This window comes from Pinus tabuliformis, chromosome 1_2 (genome assembly GCF_031772625.1).
Source record: "Pinus tabuliformis cultivar Carrire ecotype Pingquan chromosome 1_2, CPIR1, whole genome shotgun sequence".
NCBI classification, from domain to species: Eukaryota; Viridiplantae; Streptophyta; class Pinopsida; order Pinales; family Pinaceae; genus Pinus; species Pinus tabuliformis.
The window spans coordinates 1,081,950,758-1,081,969,086 of NC_142298.1; positions in this window are offsets into that span (position 1 = coordinate 1,081,950,758).

An 18,329-nucleotide genomic window follows, 5' to 3' on the forward strand; every position below is an offset into this window, starting at 1 on the left:
CTCAGTCCATTTCACAGTGTTGTCCTTCTTCAACATATTAGTTATTTCACGTAAATGCTTAGCCAAATTTGGTATAAATCTACGTAAGAAATTCATCTTATCATTGAAAGCTTGGATCTCTTTTTTATTGTGTGAAAAATCTATATGTTGAATGGCCTCCACCCTTGAAGGATCAATGAAAATACCATCTTTAGAAATTATATGACCAAGAAGCTTACCCTCGTCCATGGTAAAAAGACTCTTCTTCGGGTTTAGAAAAATCCTCAAGTGGTGCAAGTGCTCATCATCAGAACCAGAAAATAATGTCAAATCATCTAAGTAAACAACCAAGAAAACATTCTTTTCATTGGCAAAAGCTATGTCCATCGCCCGCTAAAAAGTGGATCCGGCATTTTTCAACCCCACTGGCATTTTGGCATACTGAAAAGTTCCCCAAGGTGTTGTGAAGGAAGTTTTGTCTTGGTCTTTTTCGTGGACCAAGATTTGATTATAACCTGAGTAACCATCAAGTAGTGACATCCTTGATGCTCCAACTACTCTTTGCAGAATATGGTCCATCTTAGGAAGAGGGTAATTATCCTTTAAGGATACTTTATTGAGGTTCCAAAAATCTATGCACAACCTTATCTCTCTGGTCTTCTTTCGTACTAGGACCAAATTTGAAATCCAATCAGAAAATCTATTTGGAACAATGATTCCAACTTTAAACAATCTATTTATCTCTTTCTCAATGGATGGCAGCAGCTTTGGATTGATTCTTCTCAACTTCTGTCTAAAAGGCTTTTGATCCGGCTTGATAGGAATAGTATGCTGAATGATATCCTTGTCATACACCTTCAGATCTAAATAATCCCATGCAAAAACATCAAAAATTCAGAAAGTAATCTAACATACTTAGCCTTTACTTCAGGAGACAATGTTTTTGATAACCTTACAAGCTTGGGCTTGTCAGTTGTCCCAAGATTTACATCTTCAATTCCTTTGTCCGTAGGAACTAATCTTGGTTTCCTTGCCACATCATCCTAATAAAAAATCTCCTCTAAAGGCATGACACCTCTAGGAATAATGTTATCCTTCCGTTGTAAAACCTCCATCTAATTTACCTCAATCTCTTGTTCATCGGAATCACAATCATCATCAATGGAAGCATTCTTAAACTTTCCTTCATTCTACAAAAATGCATTAATTTCATTACCATCCCAAAACACTTGTCAATACCTCAAATTATCAGGGACAGAAGGCCTATGTTTGACATGAATTTCAAATTTGTTGCTAGAGTTCATTGGAATCTTCAAATTGCTGGCCGCAATGGCGAGTGAATCTGCAATGATGTTTTGAGTTCGGGGTACTGCTGTCAAGTTATATTCAAGAAACATCCTCAAAATATCCAGAACTGCATTTCTATAGGCTCTCATCTGCGGATGCATTGCTTGATATTCTCCTTTTACCTATTTAATCACCAGCTCTAAATCACCATAAACTAAAATTATTTTCACATTGAGCTTCTTTAGAATTTTAAGACCTATAATCAAAGCCTCATACTCCGCTTCATTATTAGATCAATCATAAGCTAACTTGTAGGAACATACTCTAACATTACTTGGGACTTTGGTAGGCTGGAAAGCAGGGCTTTGAATCCAAATTCCAATACCAGCACCGTCCTTACCCACAACGCCATCGAAGTCCATGCTCCAAAGGTCGGCTTCATCTTCTGGATGTTGAAATTATGCTTCCTTCTCAACTTTACCTTGGTTGATTACTTCATTTTTCTGCTCTTCACTGACCTTTTTCTACTGTGTAGGCTGCTCAAATGAACTTGCTATTTTTTATTTTTCTTGATTAGGAACTGATCTAAAATTCTCAGAAATTTATGGTACATCATCTACTTCTACAAGCTGAATATCTACATCATTCAAACCACTATCAGAGTACAAAACAAAGGACTCTAAATCAGTATGTACAACATTTATTGGATGTTTCATAGGCTTCTCTTTTCTAGTGATCATATACTTCATTTTCTTTTCCCGGTACAACTTCCTCAATTGACCAAAAACAGGGATGGTAGCATAAGAGAAGTCAAGTTGTAAAGTGCCTTAGAGTTTAGCACCCCACGATCTAGATAAGAGCATACCAAATTGAGGCGGTATATCAGCAACTACCACATCCATCAAGACGTTTTTGGCTGGGATTTGATCTAAAGAAACCACCAGATCTTTGATGAGACCAATGCAACGAACTCTACTGGAGTCAAAGGAGTACAAATCATGATATTTACAGGTGATAACTAGGCCCAATTTTTCCATAATGGCTTTAGGCATCAAATTATGAGAAGCTCTGGAATCTAACATAGCATTATGGAGAATGTATTCGTGTAGTCTAAGAGTCAGATAAAAGGGAGGGACTTCACTATCTCCAGGATGACCTTCTATGGCTGGACCAAAAATGAGTTCAGATGATCATCTTCAACATTCACCATGTCTGACAAAGGATATATTTGCAATATTCTAGATACATGGTGTTTATAATTGTTATTCTTAACCAACTCAGTCAAAGGAATGGACAGTTTTAATTTAGCAATTTCATTTTCTAGATTAAAGGATGAAACGTTTTCTACCTCTTTGACACCAATGTCCTTCTTATCTACTTGCTCTTTTGCTGCACTATCTTTTTGTTGATTGTTCTTCTTGTTTGCAGTGATACTTGTTGATGGTACTTTGCTGGAACTCGGATCAGCAAGCTCTTTCCCTTTCTTCTGAATGTTTGAGGAATCGTTCTTGGATGGCACATCCTTTCTTTTTTGAATGGGATTGACCAGTACATCTATGCTCCTTAAAGAGTACCGCCTCTGCTGTGTAGACAAAGCATTCATATAACCACGTTGATAATCATCAGATTAAGCCTCCAAAACCACATCATTTGCTAAGATGTAATCTTCATCCCTTTAAATATCTGGAACTTTTGCTTGTTCTTCATCTTCAGTCAGAAATATAGGCATACCATCAGCAGTGAAAAAGTGATTTGTTTCAATTATTGGATCTTCATCATCTTCTCTTCCATTCCTTGAACATAATTCAACTGTAAGGGAGTTCTAATCTGCTGTTGTTGTGCTAGCTGCTCGGGTGAATTTTGTTCTCTCTGCTTGATTCAGAATTGGGGTTGTTGTTGTCCCCTAAAATTGGATTCTGGATTGGAGCTTCAGGTCTATCTGTGATGGTTAACCGGTCAACCATACTTTCCACTATTAGAATCAATGTATCATCTTTATATATGAAGGATATGCTTCTTCTTTTATGGTCACTCTTTCTCTGATCTCATTCTTTCTCTTTTGGCCAGCAAGTTTGCTTCTACACTCACTGCATTCGTTTGCATGTCTTCTAGTATGGTAGGATCATGTTCCCGCAAATGATATGCCATATCAACATCGAAACTGTCTGGAAACCTAAGTAAATCCAATCCCTCTGGTGTTTTAATGTTGGCTGGAATAGCATTGTATACTGCATTAAACCTCACACAATAGTCTCGCACACTCTTGTTGGTCTTTCTTTTGATGTTCTCATACTTGGACAAAATCTGAAGTGGATTCTTCTTCACCTCCCACTGATCCATGAATTGCCTGTGGAGGATTGGTAAAGTGGTGATAGAATCTACTCGTAAATCTCTGAACCATTTTCGAACTTCACCTCCAAAGCTTTGTACAAACAATCTCATCGACACATCTTCAATTTCTACTTCATGGAGGTCAAAGAAATCATTCATTCTATCAACATGTTGATGAGTTGTAATGGTTTGAGTGGCATCAAAGAAAGGTACCTTAGTTTGATAATCAGCAGGCATGGCACTAAGATTCTAAGGTAAAGCAAGGGGGGCATACTGGGCAGCCATAACTCGAGGTGGATTTAAAACAAGGAATGGGATACTATGAGTTGATGGAGAACTGGGAGGAATAGGGGATTGATGGGGAATGATAGGCTGATGGGGAAGTGAAGGTATAAATGGAGGTTGGGAATGAATTTCAAAGGTTGAAGGGAATAATGATGAACTTAGGGTAGTGGACACCAGTTCAGAAAGCTCAGGAATCTTAACAGTAGTAAGGGATGATTGAGGGGAATTTAGGATATACTCATCAATTGATCGGTTTGCCTTTTGGACTTTGAGATCAGCAATAAACTCTAGCTCTAGAACTATATCATCAAGTGCACTTTTAGACCTGGTTCTGAATAGGGAAAGCTCAAACGACAAATCAAATGGGAGGTCCTCTAAAAACAACCACTTGTTAGGGCAAGAATCTACTTTTATTGAAGGCGTGGGACTGACTGAAGTTTCTTGTATTTTGAGTCTTCTTGAAATCAGATTAGGATTATCCACTACTAGGGTGGGGTTTGGATCTGGATTGACCCTAGTGTACTTTCTCGAAGCCAGTGTGCTCAAATTTCAAAGTTATATATATATTGCTTTACAACCTTCCAATTCAGCCTAGTAAATTCTAAAACTCATCATCCATAAGCTTAAGAATTCAAATGAAAGATATTACTGGGGTGATTAGTCTTTCGTTCCCCAGTATGGTCGCCACTATGTTATCACTTGGATTGAACCTTAGGCTGAAGGAAGGCAAGCCAGGGTAACCACAAACCACACTTAGCCAACTAGCTAGCCCTACTAGGCCAAGAGAGGGCTCTCTCCATAAGGATCTCAGCCAAGATGACTAGATCAGGTAAAGGATATTAGGCTAGGTATAGTAGCACAAAGTTTTTATTGGATTTTGAAGGGGTTTTGCCGGATCGGGAGGAGCTACACAGTTTAGGTATAAGGAATTAGGTCAAAATTGCATGGTGTTCAATGGGGCAAGGTAGGAATAGGCTTCAGAACTCAAGGGCTTGATGGGGTGAGATTTTCTAGACTGGTGAGAAGCTAAGAAGAGCATGTCAAAAGCATGGATCCTTCATAGACTGCAGAAAACATGAAATGGTGAATGGTTTCCCAAGGCAGAGCACTGATGCAATGAATTCTGCCTGTCAAACTTAAAAACATTCAACTAGAAGCAATGAAATGATTAACAGAATGCATAAAACACATTAACAAATGATCACATAAGAATAAACTTTACTAAAACTCATACCACATGGATCCCATAAAAATAGCTGCAATTCTTATTAATCTCCTGCCAAACTGCTTACAAAAGGTGTACAATCAAGGTCTGAGCATCTAGCTGAGTCCAACCGTTTACAATGAGAAAGAAGAAGAAGATATAGACATGATTTCAACCTCCTCCCATACTCAGGGGTCGAATGCCTAAGATGAGGAGCTAATCTAACTAATACTGAACAAGAAACATGAATATCAACAACTTGCCTCTAAAAGCGAAAAACTAATTTATTTGAGCTCAAACTGACTCCTAAAGCAATGGATCTACCGTCTATTACTATTTATCTATCATAATTACATGCCAAGTCATCATTTAGAGTGGTGAATAATCATCCATGAGAGAGAATCCATGATCATAGTCAAAAACTGGAAAAATAGGCATCTTGAGCAAAATCTGCCCTACGCGCAGCGCCACTGACCCAACACGCAGTGCCATTTTCAGGTCCATTTTGGAGGCCTTCCTGGCACCCAAATTGAGCCCATGATAGCTCATTGGAAATGTATTAAAGTATAATTTCCAAAGCACCTGTAATTTCTATATTTGAAGCTCATTTGGCACCTCAAAACTTGATTCTCCAAAGCCTGCTTTTGCGTGTACAAAAAGTGGCAGAAAGGTCATTTGTAAGGTGTTTTTTGACCTTTTGGTGGACTAGTTCTGCCCCAAAAACTTTGAAAATTGCTAGGGTGCATGTACTCATTGATTTGAATCCAAAAATGCAAACCATTTCTTCATTGGGTTCCCCTAGGGAAAGCATAGTTCCGGTGGCGTTGCTCGTCTAGGCAGTTTTCCTGTGTATAAAATTTCAAAATTTTGGAATGACAAAATTCCTCCAAAGTTGGCCAAAATTGGTGAGAAGCACTACCATCAAGTGTCCTGATGAGCCAAGAAAGCTTCAGAACCATCCTAAGCCTATCCTCCTCCTTTTTGCCTTTCAAAGCCCACCTTAGCCTAGTTTTCATTTTCTTGACCCTCATATTGCAAATCTTGTTTCGGGTCCGGTAATGATAGGCCATGTGTATACTCATCTGATTGTATCTATTGGCCTTCTGTAGCAGCTTCTCAAGGTGAAAGTTGACTCTCTCAAGCCAAGTCTCTCTATCGTCTTCAATATCCTTCTCAACAGGTGTCAAAGTGACTTGTGCCACTTTGCCACTTTGTCGTTTTACCTTGAGCATTTCTAGCTCCATGAGGACTTGTTTGTCACTCAATTGCTTGTTTTCTTGCTCCAAATATGTGATGACATATTTGGCCCTCTCCAAATTATCTGTCAAAGCTTGTACTTGAGCAACCTTTTCTTGTATGATGATGTCTTTTATGGTCTCTTCATATTGAGCCTCTAAGTTAATGATTTCCACTCCATGATGAGTATAACATTGCTCCAGCTCATCGTGCTCAGTCAATTAAAATTTTGTTTCCTCCTCATGATCACAACTCTCCTCTAACATATTTTCCTTCCCTTTGTGCAGCTATTGCACCTGTACCTATTGTGTCGATGAAGAAGGCAAAGCCCCTCCCACATCCTATGGAGCTAGCATTTTCCTATGGGTTGATGAAGAAGGCAAGGTCCGTTCCACATCTCGTGGATAAAACACCTACCTATCAGTGACAAATAATCTCCTTGTGCCCCTCAGTAGTTCTAGTCTCCTCGCCTTCCTCATTTGTTTTCATTTGGGCACTACTAGAAGGTACCCCTGCTTCTTGAGACACTGATGGAGGAATTTGTGGACCCTTGAAGATATAATGAGAAATAAAGGTCTCCCAAGAGATGTTGAGGAGACTGAGATGATGAAGCACAATGATCTTGATCAAGGAGTAATGATAGGGATTGATCATCTGCTAAGAGTATGGCTTCTTCTGGACAAAATGAGCCATCTTCTCAATATTCCCAAACAAGAAGTAAGGGAGGTTTAACATCCTCACCGTGGTAAAATGAATGAGGAGCCTGATGTGATAGGTGTACAACCTGGAAAATCCGCCCTCACAAGTGAAATACTTCATGATGATTTTCATCATGGGGACATATTTGTCTTCAAGAAATCTGAAAGGAAAAAGTCCCTTCACGTCATTTCTGTACTGGGGTTTGATATAAGGCTCATAGTAGTGTTCATCAAAGTCTTGGACCTTGTACCACTTATCCCCTACATTTGGAAGCCAGGTGGCATCTGAAATGATGGATGGTGAAACTATGAATGTCACCCCAGCAAGAGTCACCTGGTTGTCCCGAAGATGAGCTACAAAAATTCTAGTGAGATGAGGGTGACGTTGAACTCTCTATACCTGCTCACAGAACTCACAGCATACATGATATCTGAAACATGTGATAGCCAACTAAGAGGCCTGCAATTCTCTAATGTTTGATGGCTCTTCTCTGATAATCCTTCCTCCCTTGTGTGGTTTTCTCTGCTGCCTATCTCTATTTGTTGAGGTGTCACTGCCTGTGTTTGCCTCTTCCTCATAGTCTTAGTCCTCTGTGTCCATGCTTACAAGGCTAGAGGTTGTATGGAGGGAATGAATGAAAGTGTTTTAGGAATGAGGGAATGGGAAATGACTTTATGGGTTGAAAATGAATGAGGGAGCAAGAAATGAGAGGGAGGGATTGCATTTGTTTGAGAAATTTCCCTCGGGGAAGAGGGATAAAGCGATGGAAATGATATCAAATTGGGATAAAGGGATAAGGGATAGGGAAAAATGGATAGGGATAGATTTTAGAGCTATAGGGATAGGTGATAGGATGAACAATGAGGGTTTAGGGCTTTAGGCACCACTAGGGAGATTTTTATAGTTTCATGTTTATCACAGAAAATGATGCTTATAAGTTTGATTTAAAAACCAAAACTGAAGTGAGGGATGTCAACTTACTTGCAATGATGGAAAGAGAGAGAAATTTGAGGTTGGTATGAATACTTGAGGCTTTTCTAGCCTTCCTGCTCAACGTGCAGTGTCGGTGCATAGATGTGCAACGCCACCCTAGAAGCGCAACGCCAGTGTAAAATTGCACCGAGGAAATTTTCCAGACGCATAGCGCCGGTATTAATGCGCAAAGCCAAGCCTTCAACATACAACACCAACTTGCTTGCCTTAGTAGTGTATCACCACTTTGCTAACGCGCAGTGCCACTCAACCATTGCTCCAAAAGCACAACGCCACCCTCCAGAAGCTCAGCGCAAACCTTCCTTCACCCAAAACTCACTCAAGCTTGCATCTTCTTCTCACTTTTTGACTCCTTGCTTGAAAATGAGAATAATGATCTTGAAAATGAAATGTGGGAGCTTAAATAGGAGTATATTTTGATTTTTGACTTGAAAAACCCACTTTCTAAAGTTTCGTGTCCTTCCTCAAAACTTTGTTTTAATGTCTTTTCTTCTTTGGTCTTTGCAGGTGGATAATGCTCAAATTGAACTGATTTTTGCAGTGTTTCTTTATCATGCATCAAGGAGAGATTCTTTTGGTGTAACTGGGAATATTTATTACATATAGTGACTTAAAATTACATAAGAAATACAAATAAACTCGAAATACTCTGTTTTCACCTCAAAAACATGTTTTTGAGGTGAAAATTAGATTATGTTAAAAGATGATTATTCAGTGGCTATGACCTTCAGGCCATCATGCTATCCTCATACCCTTTCTGACCTTTATTTACAATTAAAATCAGGCTCTTGACCTTGGAAATGAAACCCTAAAACCTAATGAAAACATGCCCTATTACCTAATGGACCATGATTGCAAATTGACCATGAAACCATAACTGAAGACAACCTGAACGAGGGTCAGCAAGTACACTCTATGAGGGAGAAATTGAACTTCCAGAAGAGAAGACAACCATCAGTGGATCATTTTGACATGACCTAATGGAATGATGTGAAAATTTTCAGTATGGGACCCCTAAAATGACAATGCAAAGAGTGAATTTTGATCCCTGATGGAAGTATGCAGATACTGACACTAACACCTCTAGATTTCTAGAATATATCATAATGTCATCAATAAAATTTAGAATGAATGTATCAAGATAAGAGAGGAATATTCCATTCATAAGACTCATAAAAGTGGTTGGAGCGTTGCTAAGCCCAACGGGAAAAACCACAAACTCATAATGACCATAGCATGTTCTAAATGTTATTTTGAGAATATCTTCTTATTTCACTTTTATTTGATGATATCGAGACCGTAAATCTATCTTCGAGAACATTGTAGCTCCCTTAAATTGATCGAACAAGTCATCGATCCTTGGTAGAGGATACTTTTTTTAAGAGTCAGTTTATTAAGATGTCTATGGTCTATACATAACCTTAAGATACCATCCTTTTTCCTAACAAATATAATAGGGGCTCCCAAAGGAGACACACTTGGGTGAATATAACCCTTATCAAATAATTCTTGTAATTACATTTTAAGCTCTGTTAACTCAGGTATACTCATTCGGTAGGGAGTCTAAGACACCGACGCAGCCCTTGGAACTAATTCTATTATGAAATCAATATCTTTGTTACAAGTTAACCCTTGTATTTCTTCTAGAAACACGTCAGTGAACTCTAGAATTACTAGTAGGTTTCTTAAGGGGGGCGACTTATATTTGGATTTACTAAATCCCACTTGGAATGTGTATATGAGACATCCTTTACGAATGCACTTGGCTATCTGAGAGGCAGTGATGGGTCACAATACCATAGGCCTTTTAACTCCTTGCAGGTCCTATCTAACACCTTCCTTGTTAAGGTAGCTAATGTTTTTATTTTTGCAATTTACTACAGACCAACGGTCCTCCAACCAGTCGATCACTATAAGAACGTCATAAGACCCCAACGATAACACATTAAACCCTATATCAATTGGATGGAATGTTATTTTAATGGGGAAATTATCTACTTTAGCTACCACTCTTATTTTTTCTCTAGTAGATAGTTATACTAACCAGGAATTCTTAAATTCACTGGTTTGCAAGTGACATTGCTCAAAAATTCTAGGGCTAACATAACTTAAACAAGCTCTCTAGCCTATTATAATTGAGACAACATGATTAAACATTTTACCTTCTAGTTCGATCATAGTGGGTTAATATTCCGCCTCCCCAACTATTGAAGCCTCTTGAATGTTAGTAAGCCATTTTTTTCTTGTCCAATGAGGGAAATTTTTATAATAATATGGCTCTCCATGGCCCCAACACTATAATAGGTGTTTTTTTAATTGGTTGGATTCTGACTTACTGGAGACCTCCATCTATTTTGATTCACTCTGGGATTTAAATTTTCGTTGCCCTCTTCTGAAGGCTTTTTTTAGATGATTCTTGTGCATGTTTTCGATATTTCCCCCTTTCGTGCATTTTAGTTTCTTAAAGTTATTTGATGAATTTTTGTTAAGCCAAGACTTACCACTCTCCCCTTCTGCTTCATTTGTTGATAACAGATTCGTGCATGGTTTTGGGGTTATTGAATTCCAAATGCTCCTTCATAAAAATTGGTAGGCTACTCATGAATCGCTACACTTTGTCCATTTCCTCCAAAATGTAAGGTACATATCTCAAGAGGGACATAAATTTGGCCACAAACTCATCCATAGAAAGTTGTTCCAATCGCAAATTGTGAAATTATTTTTCCTTGATGTCATAAAATCGCTCAGTCAAATATTTTTCTTTAAAATATATCTGAAAGTCTTCCCATTTCACCCTTTTGTACATCAATTGCATGTACAACCCTAACCTCTTCCCACCATAGCATGGCCTTACCCTGGAGCTGATAAATCGCTAATCTTTCCTTCAGATTATCATCATACTAAAAAATATGAAAAATATTTGTTATTGTTAATTATCCACACTTCAACAACTTCCTCCAATTCTCCATCAAAGATTGGAGGTTTTATCTTCCCAAACTCCCCTCTTAACTAAATTTTATGTTTCTTACATTGTCAGATTCTTCTTCATTTCCACCCTTATCTTGTTTTGAATGCTAAATATGACTTCCTTCTAGCACGTTTTCACCTCCTTGCCTTTTTCCATTATTTTGGTCCTCATTACTAGAACTGGGTATTGTGGTTCTATGATTCCGACGATCTAATAAGCTCTTAAGCATTCGCTCCTAGTCTCGCATTAATCTTTCAATTTCTGCTCTTAAACTAGCCATCCTAGTTCTCAATTGTTGAACTGTTTCCATAAACATTATAATGGGGTTTTGGTGGTTCCCCTCTAATTGCACCCATACTTTTGGGTTAGCACCTGCACCAGATGTATGGTTGGGTTTCATTATCAGTCTACTAGGTTGTGTACATAACAACATTAATTTATTTTATAGTAACCCATTAATAGCTATATATAAACTAAGGTTCTATTTTAATTAACCCATTTTTCATGTCGGAGTTACACTGTCTGATTGGAAAAACATTAGATTGTAAGTTATGAAATACATTGATGCATTTGGGGTTTTGCATTATCGAAATTCTTGAAGGTAACATACAACTTTCCTTGGGATAGGCTTCTAACCAGAACAAGCAATCTGAAGCATGGTCACTTCTCCACTGTGGATCTCTCATACACTAATCTGACGGCTCTCCTTTTATGGATGGAAGTTAGGGTAAAGGTACCCTTCCCAATCCATTGTTTGGTTTGTCATTTGACCCTTTTGTCTCTCCAAGAAGCCTCTACAACTCTTCGGAAAATTTTGGTTTTCCTTTAAGAATGGTCAAGGGAAGTCCGACGGAGGTGCCTAGGTAAAATTCTCTTCACCATAGTGTAGAACCCCAAGGAAATCTATATTAGTTGGTCATATAACTAGATTAGAATCTTAGTATTTCTGGCTACACTTATAGGGTTTATGAACTAAGAAGCTATGGTTCCTCCAGTTCATCTTGTCGCTGACGAGTAATATAGTTTTCCATGGTAAATTTTTTTTTCTCTACAACCACAACATGCAATTTTCTTTCTTTTCGAGAGCATTACTTCTCCTAAGGTAATAGTTTTTGGTTTTTGTTTATGTTTACAGATTAAGGCCTTCACTGCATCACTAGATTTATACTCTAGCATCCTACTCGACTGCCATTCCATGTTACACTTGAAGAACTCTAATATTTCTCAAACCTACGTGTTGAGGTTTTGTTTGTCTTTTGTTGAAGGGTAGAGGAACCATCGTTCCTTGTGGTTCTTGGTTACGATTGTTCTGACAAAAATATACTAGAAGTTGCCCCAAATGGGGTTTACGATTTGTAACTCGATTATCATTAATGTTGTGGTTCAGTAATTCTCATGGTTCTTGTAATCAAAACATCACAGTTTTTATTTTTTTTACATTGGCTCGACCACCAAATTTAAATGATCAATTCTTAACATTAATAGTTAGAATGTGATTGGCAATCATTACTTAGAAAATCCTAGAATTATTCTATATTAATGTTAGGGTTTCAGTTATAATGTTGATTACAATTTCTGGGTTCTATTCGTCTTCGTCCCTACAATGTTTAATACTTATTTCTTTTGAATAGTCTCACACACCTGATAGAGAGACATCCGCATCTAAGCAAGGTTGTTTCTATGCCCATGTGGTGTTGGGTAATAGTTTCTTTAACTAGCAGTTTGGACTATTCTGGGTCACACCTATCGGTGGTCCTTTTGAACTAACCAGACTTGACACTATTAAATAAATGTATATCAATTTCTTATGGAAATACGATTCCATTCCACACAGGTAATTTATACTATTGTAGAATTTGTTTGCAGATAGACTCGCACATATTTTTTTACTGTTTATAGGTTATCATATACAGTTCTATCATACTGGTCTAATCATTTATGGATTCTTTCCATCCTTAGTTTCCTTTTATATTTTTCTATAAACAAATATACCCAAGAAGTGTGTTTTGAATTTGATGTCATTCTTACTACTGTTACCGTGCATAAAATATATTACTTTTCCTAGTGCATTGTTTACTCACTGCTACCACAAGTTTAATATGAAACCCTCCCTCTTATTTACAATTATAACCTCATCTATCTTTCCAAAACATAATACATACTCATTTCATTCATTACATAATCTCTACTTATTCCTGTAGAACATTAGAGAAATCATTAATTTCAGTGGTCTATGAAACAGAGAAATAATTTATTCAAAAACTTAATACTTATCTATTTAATCTTGCTTGTCATAGAATTGGACAAGGAAATTGAATTGTTGTCCACCCAAATAGTGAGTCTAGAAATCATGTCCAGGCGTCCCCCGATCCTCCTGCCTTCTGGAGTAGTTAAAGATGAAACTATTACAAGACCTTATGACTCTAGTCCAGTTCAAAATGACCTTATTCAGGGTTTTCACTGCCTTCTACCAGGTCTGGAGGACCACTTTATTTTCTGATAGCGTCTTGTCATCCTTTCTCTCTCTCTCCCCCTAGTTGAGAGAAACTTTTTCATTTTTATTTTCCTCCAAGAAATGATTAGCCGTTTTCCTTTAACTACCTGGAAGCCAAGATCCTCCTTCAAGTTTTTCATGTCTTTCCTTAACTAAGCAGAATTTAACAACATACTAAAAATAAATAAACACAATGTTCTTTTCCTATATTCTTTGCAAAATGTCTTTAAACTTAATACCAAATTGTTTCATGAACTCAAGTAAAAGTAAAAATGAAAATAAATGTTCGTAAAAGTGAATGCCAAATATCCCATACTCATGGGTGTTACACTAGATATATAAAATTTAGCAACTGTACATATACTTGAAGAATACCTTGGACTCTCCATGTATAATGAAGAGGACTTTTGCAAATAAATAGAAATCATAACAATTTGAAAACCTGGATGTATAATGGATGTATAACAAAGCGAAAATTGTAGTCATTTAAAACAATACATTTATACGAAGATGGCTTTGACCTCCATAATGAAGAGGGAAAATAAATAAAAGCCTTAACCATTTCAATCTATGATGAAGAGAAAATCTTAGATGTACCATAAATATATATATATATATATATATATATATGTGTGGGGGTAATAAAGTTATTATGGTAATAAAGTTATTATTTAATACTTTCCATTATCACCATATTATATGATAGAATTATGATGCATTATGAAAAGAAAATCTTAGTAGTTTAAAATTGTGCATTTATATGACCAAGACCCTCGCTTGATATGGTAAATAAATATGCATTTCATGGTAATAAACTCAATATTTAATGGTTTCCATTATCTTCATATGATATCAACGAATTATGGAGCTATTCATATTGGTGCAGCGCAAATCATGGTTAACACACAAACTAATAATTTTGCTTCAAACACTAACTAGTGCGCAAAATGATTACTGAGAGAGGATTAAATTTCCCATGTGCTTTTCGTCAATTAAAATTGAATTTTCTTGGTGATAGTTTCTATAACTTTTCAAATAAAACTTACTTCGCCATATGATATGGCTGTAAAAGTACAATTTTAACTATATTTTAAATCACTATAAGTACACACAATCTTGGCTCGATGTCGAAGATACGATAAAACAGATCCAAAATGAAATGAATGATAGATCATACATAGTTGAGTTAATTATTTTCTACGCCATATTTTTTTCACGGCCTTGCTTATATATATTGGAATCTTTCCATCCATGTGATTTAGAATATCTCTCAATGCAATGCTTGTAGTCTTGACAAAAATGGAAGGGAGTGGCAAGATGAAAATCGCAGAAGAGACTGTGAAGAGATTAACAGAAGATTTGTTTCTCCAAATTTTGGCAAGAGTACCCAGGAAAAGCATCATGAAGTTTCGTGTAGTTTGTAAAAGGTGGCGTGAAATGTTTAATTCATTAGAGTTCAGACGACTAGTGTCTACCTTAGCAGTTTCTACAACCCTTGCTTTTCTTCTTGTTCAATAAATGAAACCTTATTGTTTCCTTAGAAATATATGGATTAGCAAACAAAGTAGCTACAAATTTCACAGTCTCTCTCTCTAATTTCTTATTTTTTCATTTTAATTAATTAGTTTGTTTGATAAGATAGTTACATAAAATGAAAATTTACATATAATCAATACCACCCAAAATCAAAAAAAATAAATCAAAATAACAAAACACATTTTCGATTCTTTCTCTACTTTAATTATTTGCGCTACATTTACTCTTCATCAAAGAAATTCTACAGTAGACAGTGATACATCACTGGTTGAGATTAAACAATCCAAAACTAACTAAATGGACCTAATAGATCCATGTAATCAAATTCAACAACGGAAGGAGAAAATAGCATATTCAAATCAAAAAATTCCTCGACGATGAATGGGCAACGTTTTAGCTTAGTTACTTTTGATGGGGATCAAGGACAATGGAGCACGATTGAAGGGCCATTGAGTTTTAGAGCTGAACTATTATTAAAATGTTATATTCGAGTGCAACATATTATTAAAGTGACTGGGTTTGAAGGGCATATAGTTGTAGTTTGTGATTATATATGGACGCTAAATGTAGATGAAGTCGAAGCAGAGAAATGGTCAAAAGCATTTGATGATGACTACGTGATGAGATCTACTTACATTGCAGTCAATGAGAGTGGTTCTTGTTTAGCCTTTGATAATATTTAATAATATATTTAAATTAAAATATTATTTATTTAATAATTGTGTGGACAAATTTATGTATTTTAGAACAAGGCTTCGAAAATTTTAATTTAATTATCATATTTATTATGTGGATAGTAGTGATTTAATCTCCACATAATATTCTAAAATATTCTTAGTAGTATTCATAAATCAATGGCTAAGATTTATTTCGAATGTAATTATGCTCTTTTTTCCTTTTTAATTAAATTGATTAATTAAAAAAGAACATCATATGAACAAGTACCATATGAAATGAGTTATGGTTTTGTGGACATGTGATATTGATTCGCCATAGCGCATGATATTGTCACAAAATCTATTTACAAATTAGGAATCTTCATGGTAATCTACTTAATCAAGAATCTGGTTACATATTTTTTAAAATGTATTTATGTTTAACTTACATATTAATTCTTTTTATATTAATTATTATTATTATTATTATTTAAAGTAAAGTTATAAGTTAGTTAATTTTAATGATTTTTTTAATTCTAGTAACATGAAATGTATCATGAAGTGGATGATTTGATGTGTATCATATATTTATGCTTATTGGTGTGTGTCAACCATTTAATTTATATGGTTGCACTAGTTCATTAAATTTCATTTTATATGGGTTTAATGGTTAAGAGCATGTGTTTTCTCTCAAGAGGACTAGAGTATGTGCACTCTTTTAACTTTAGCAATTAAACAATTGTGACGGGCCATGTTTCTTTCCTCACAGCGAATGGAACCTTATCAACCAATTTGACCTTTGCCTTAACCATGACTTTAAAAGAAGATTATGATGATGATGATGACGATGATGATGGTTACATCCACTGAGACCAAATTGGTCTATCTAACCCATAATTTTCTTTCTTTGTTTCTAATTGTCTGGCTCCTCGTCCTTCTTGGCGAGATTGGTGTTGTAGCTTTCTTTATTTTCTCTACGGTCTTCCAACTTTCTTTATCTTGCATCTCCTTCATCTCCTCTGATTCTTGGGACATTGGTGTCTTAGCTTCGCGATCTATTGTGTTTGTCCTTTTGAAGATAGTCGGAGAAAAAGTTTGGTCTAGGAGATTTGTTTTGCTATTAAATGGAGATTTATTGTGTGCGGTATTTGAACCATAACTTGAGGGGTTGTCGAGTTCATTCTTTTTTTGTTGGGCGGGGCTTTCCCCCAGCTTGTCTTGAGAGTTGTTTCTTTCTTGCCCGATTTCTTGTGATTCAGAGTTTTCTCGAGAGTATTCCTCTTTGATGATAGTGTAGTGTTCCTTTTGTGCTCCTTCCCACCATGTAGATCTGTGGTGATTTTTTCTGGCATAATTTTTCTAGGAGGCTTTTGGGCAAGTTTTGGCTAGGTGGCCCGTTTCAAAGTAGAATCGACATCTGAAGAGGACACTATCATAATTGAGTTTCTGGTTCCACACATAGTCTTTACTTGTTAGGTGCATTTTAGCTAGGAATCCGATGCTAAAGTCCATTTCCACACAGATGCGTGCATAGGTGGTTCTGGCATATTCATCTATTTCGCGGCACCTGCAGTAAAATTTCCCAATTGCATTTCCAATGGCTTTTAGCGAAGAGAGATTCCAGAGATGCAAGGGTAGGTTTGGCAATCTCACCCAAACTGGTGCTGAGGTTATCATTGTTGTTGAGGGATTGAATGATGGGTTCCATGGCCTCATGAATAGCCCTGATTTCTTCCCAAAACCAAGGGTCGGAATCTAGAATACACTTTTTGCTTTCAGGGTTTTCAAAATCTACTATAAAGAAACCCCTAGGACAGGGGTAGATATTAATTGCATCAGGAATTAGAGGCTTCCATACCTCCTAGATCCAACTGTGGAGAGGTGTCAGCCGTGGCCAAAAACCATTGAATCAGCAGATTAGGGAACTTTCAAAGAACTTCAAAGCCTCATCGAGTGAGGCATGGACCACCTGGACAGTGGGAGCTGGGGCTTCATATATATATATATATATATATATTTATATATATAGATATATATATATATATATATATATATATATATATGAAGAAAATTAGAATAATGTTATCTAAAAAAAATCTTGTATATTTTATTATTAAAGATTGAATTATTAAATTATGAAAGGAAAAATTGAATGGGAGGTTTTTATTTTATTTTATTTTATTAAGTTTAAATGAGCTTGCAAAGACATAGACACAAAATTATAAAATGTTTAAATTTATGAATGGAAAAAATTGAATGTGAAGGTTTTATTTTATTTATTATTATTATTATTATTATTATTATTATTAAGTTTAAATGAGTTGTATTTTACCAGTACTTTAACCTCTGATTCCTCATGCCTTCCACATCCACATTTTTGTTTCTAGCAGTGATAGCATCACTTTACTTTCACTTATCAGTATGTATTTGCACCCTTTTGGCGCAAATGCTAGTGTTATAAATAGCATAATAAATGTCATATAACATAACAACAAGAACCTCAGGGAATAACAATCCAAAATAAATGCCAAAAAAGTGCAAATAGTTAGGTTAAGAAATGTAAAACCCTCCATGTATTACTAATAGCAGCTTTGCAAATAAATAAATAAATCTTAACCATTTAAAAACTTGGATGTATGAGCTTAATTCTTTCTTTTTCTG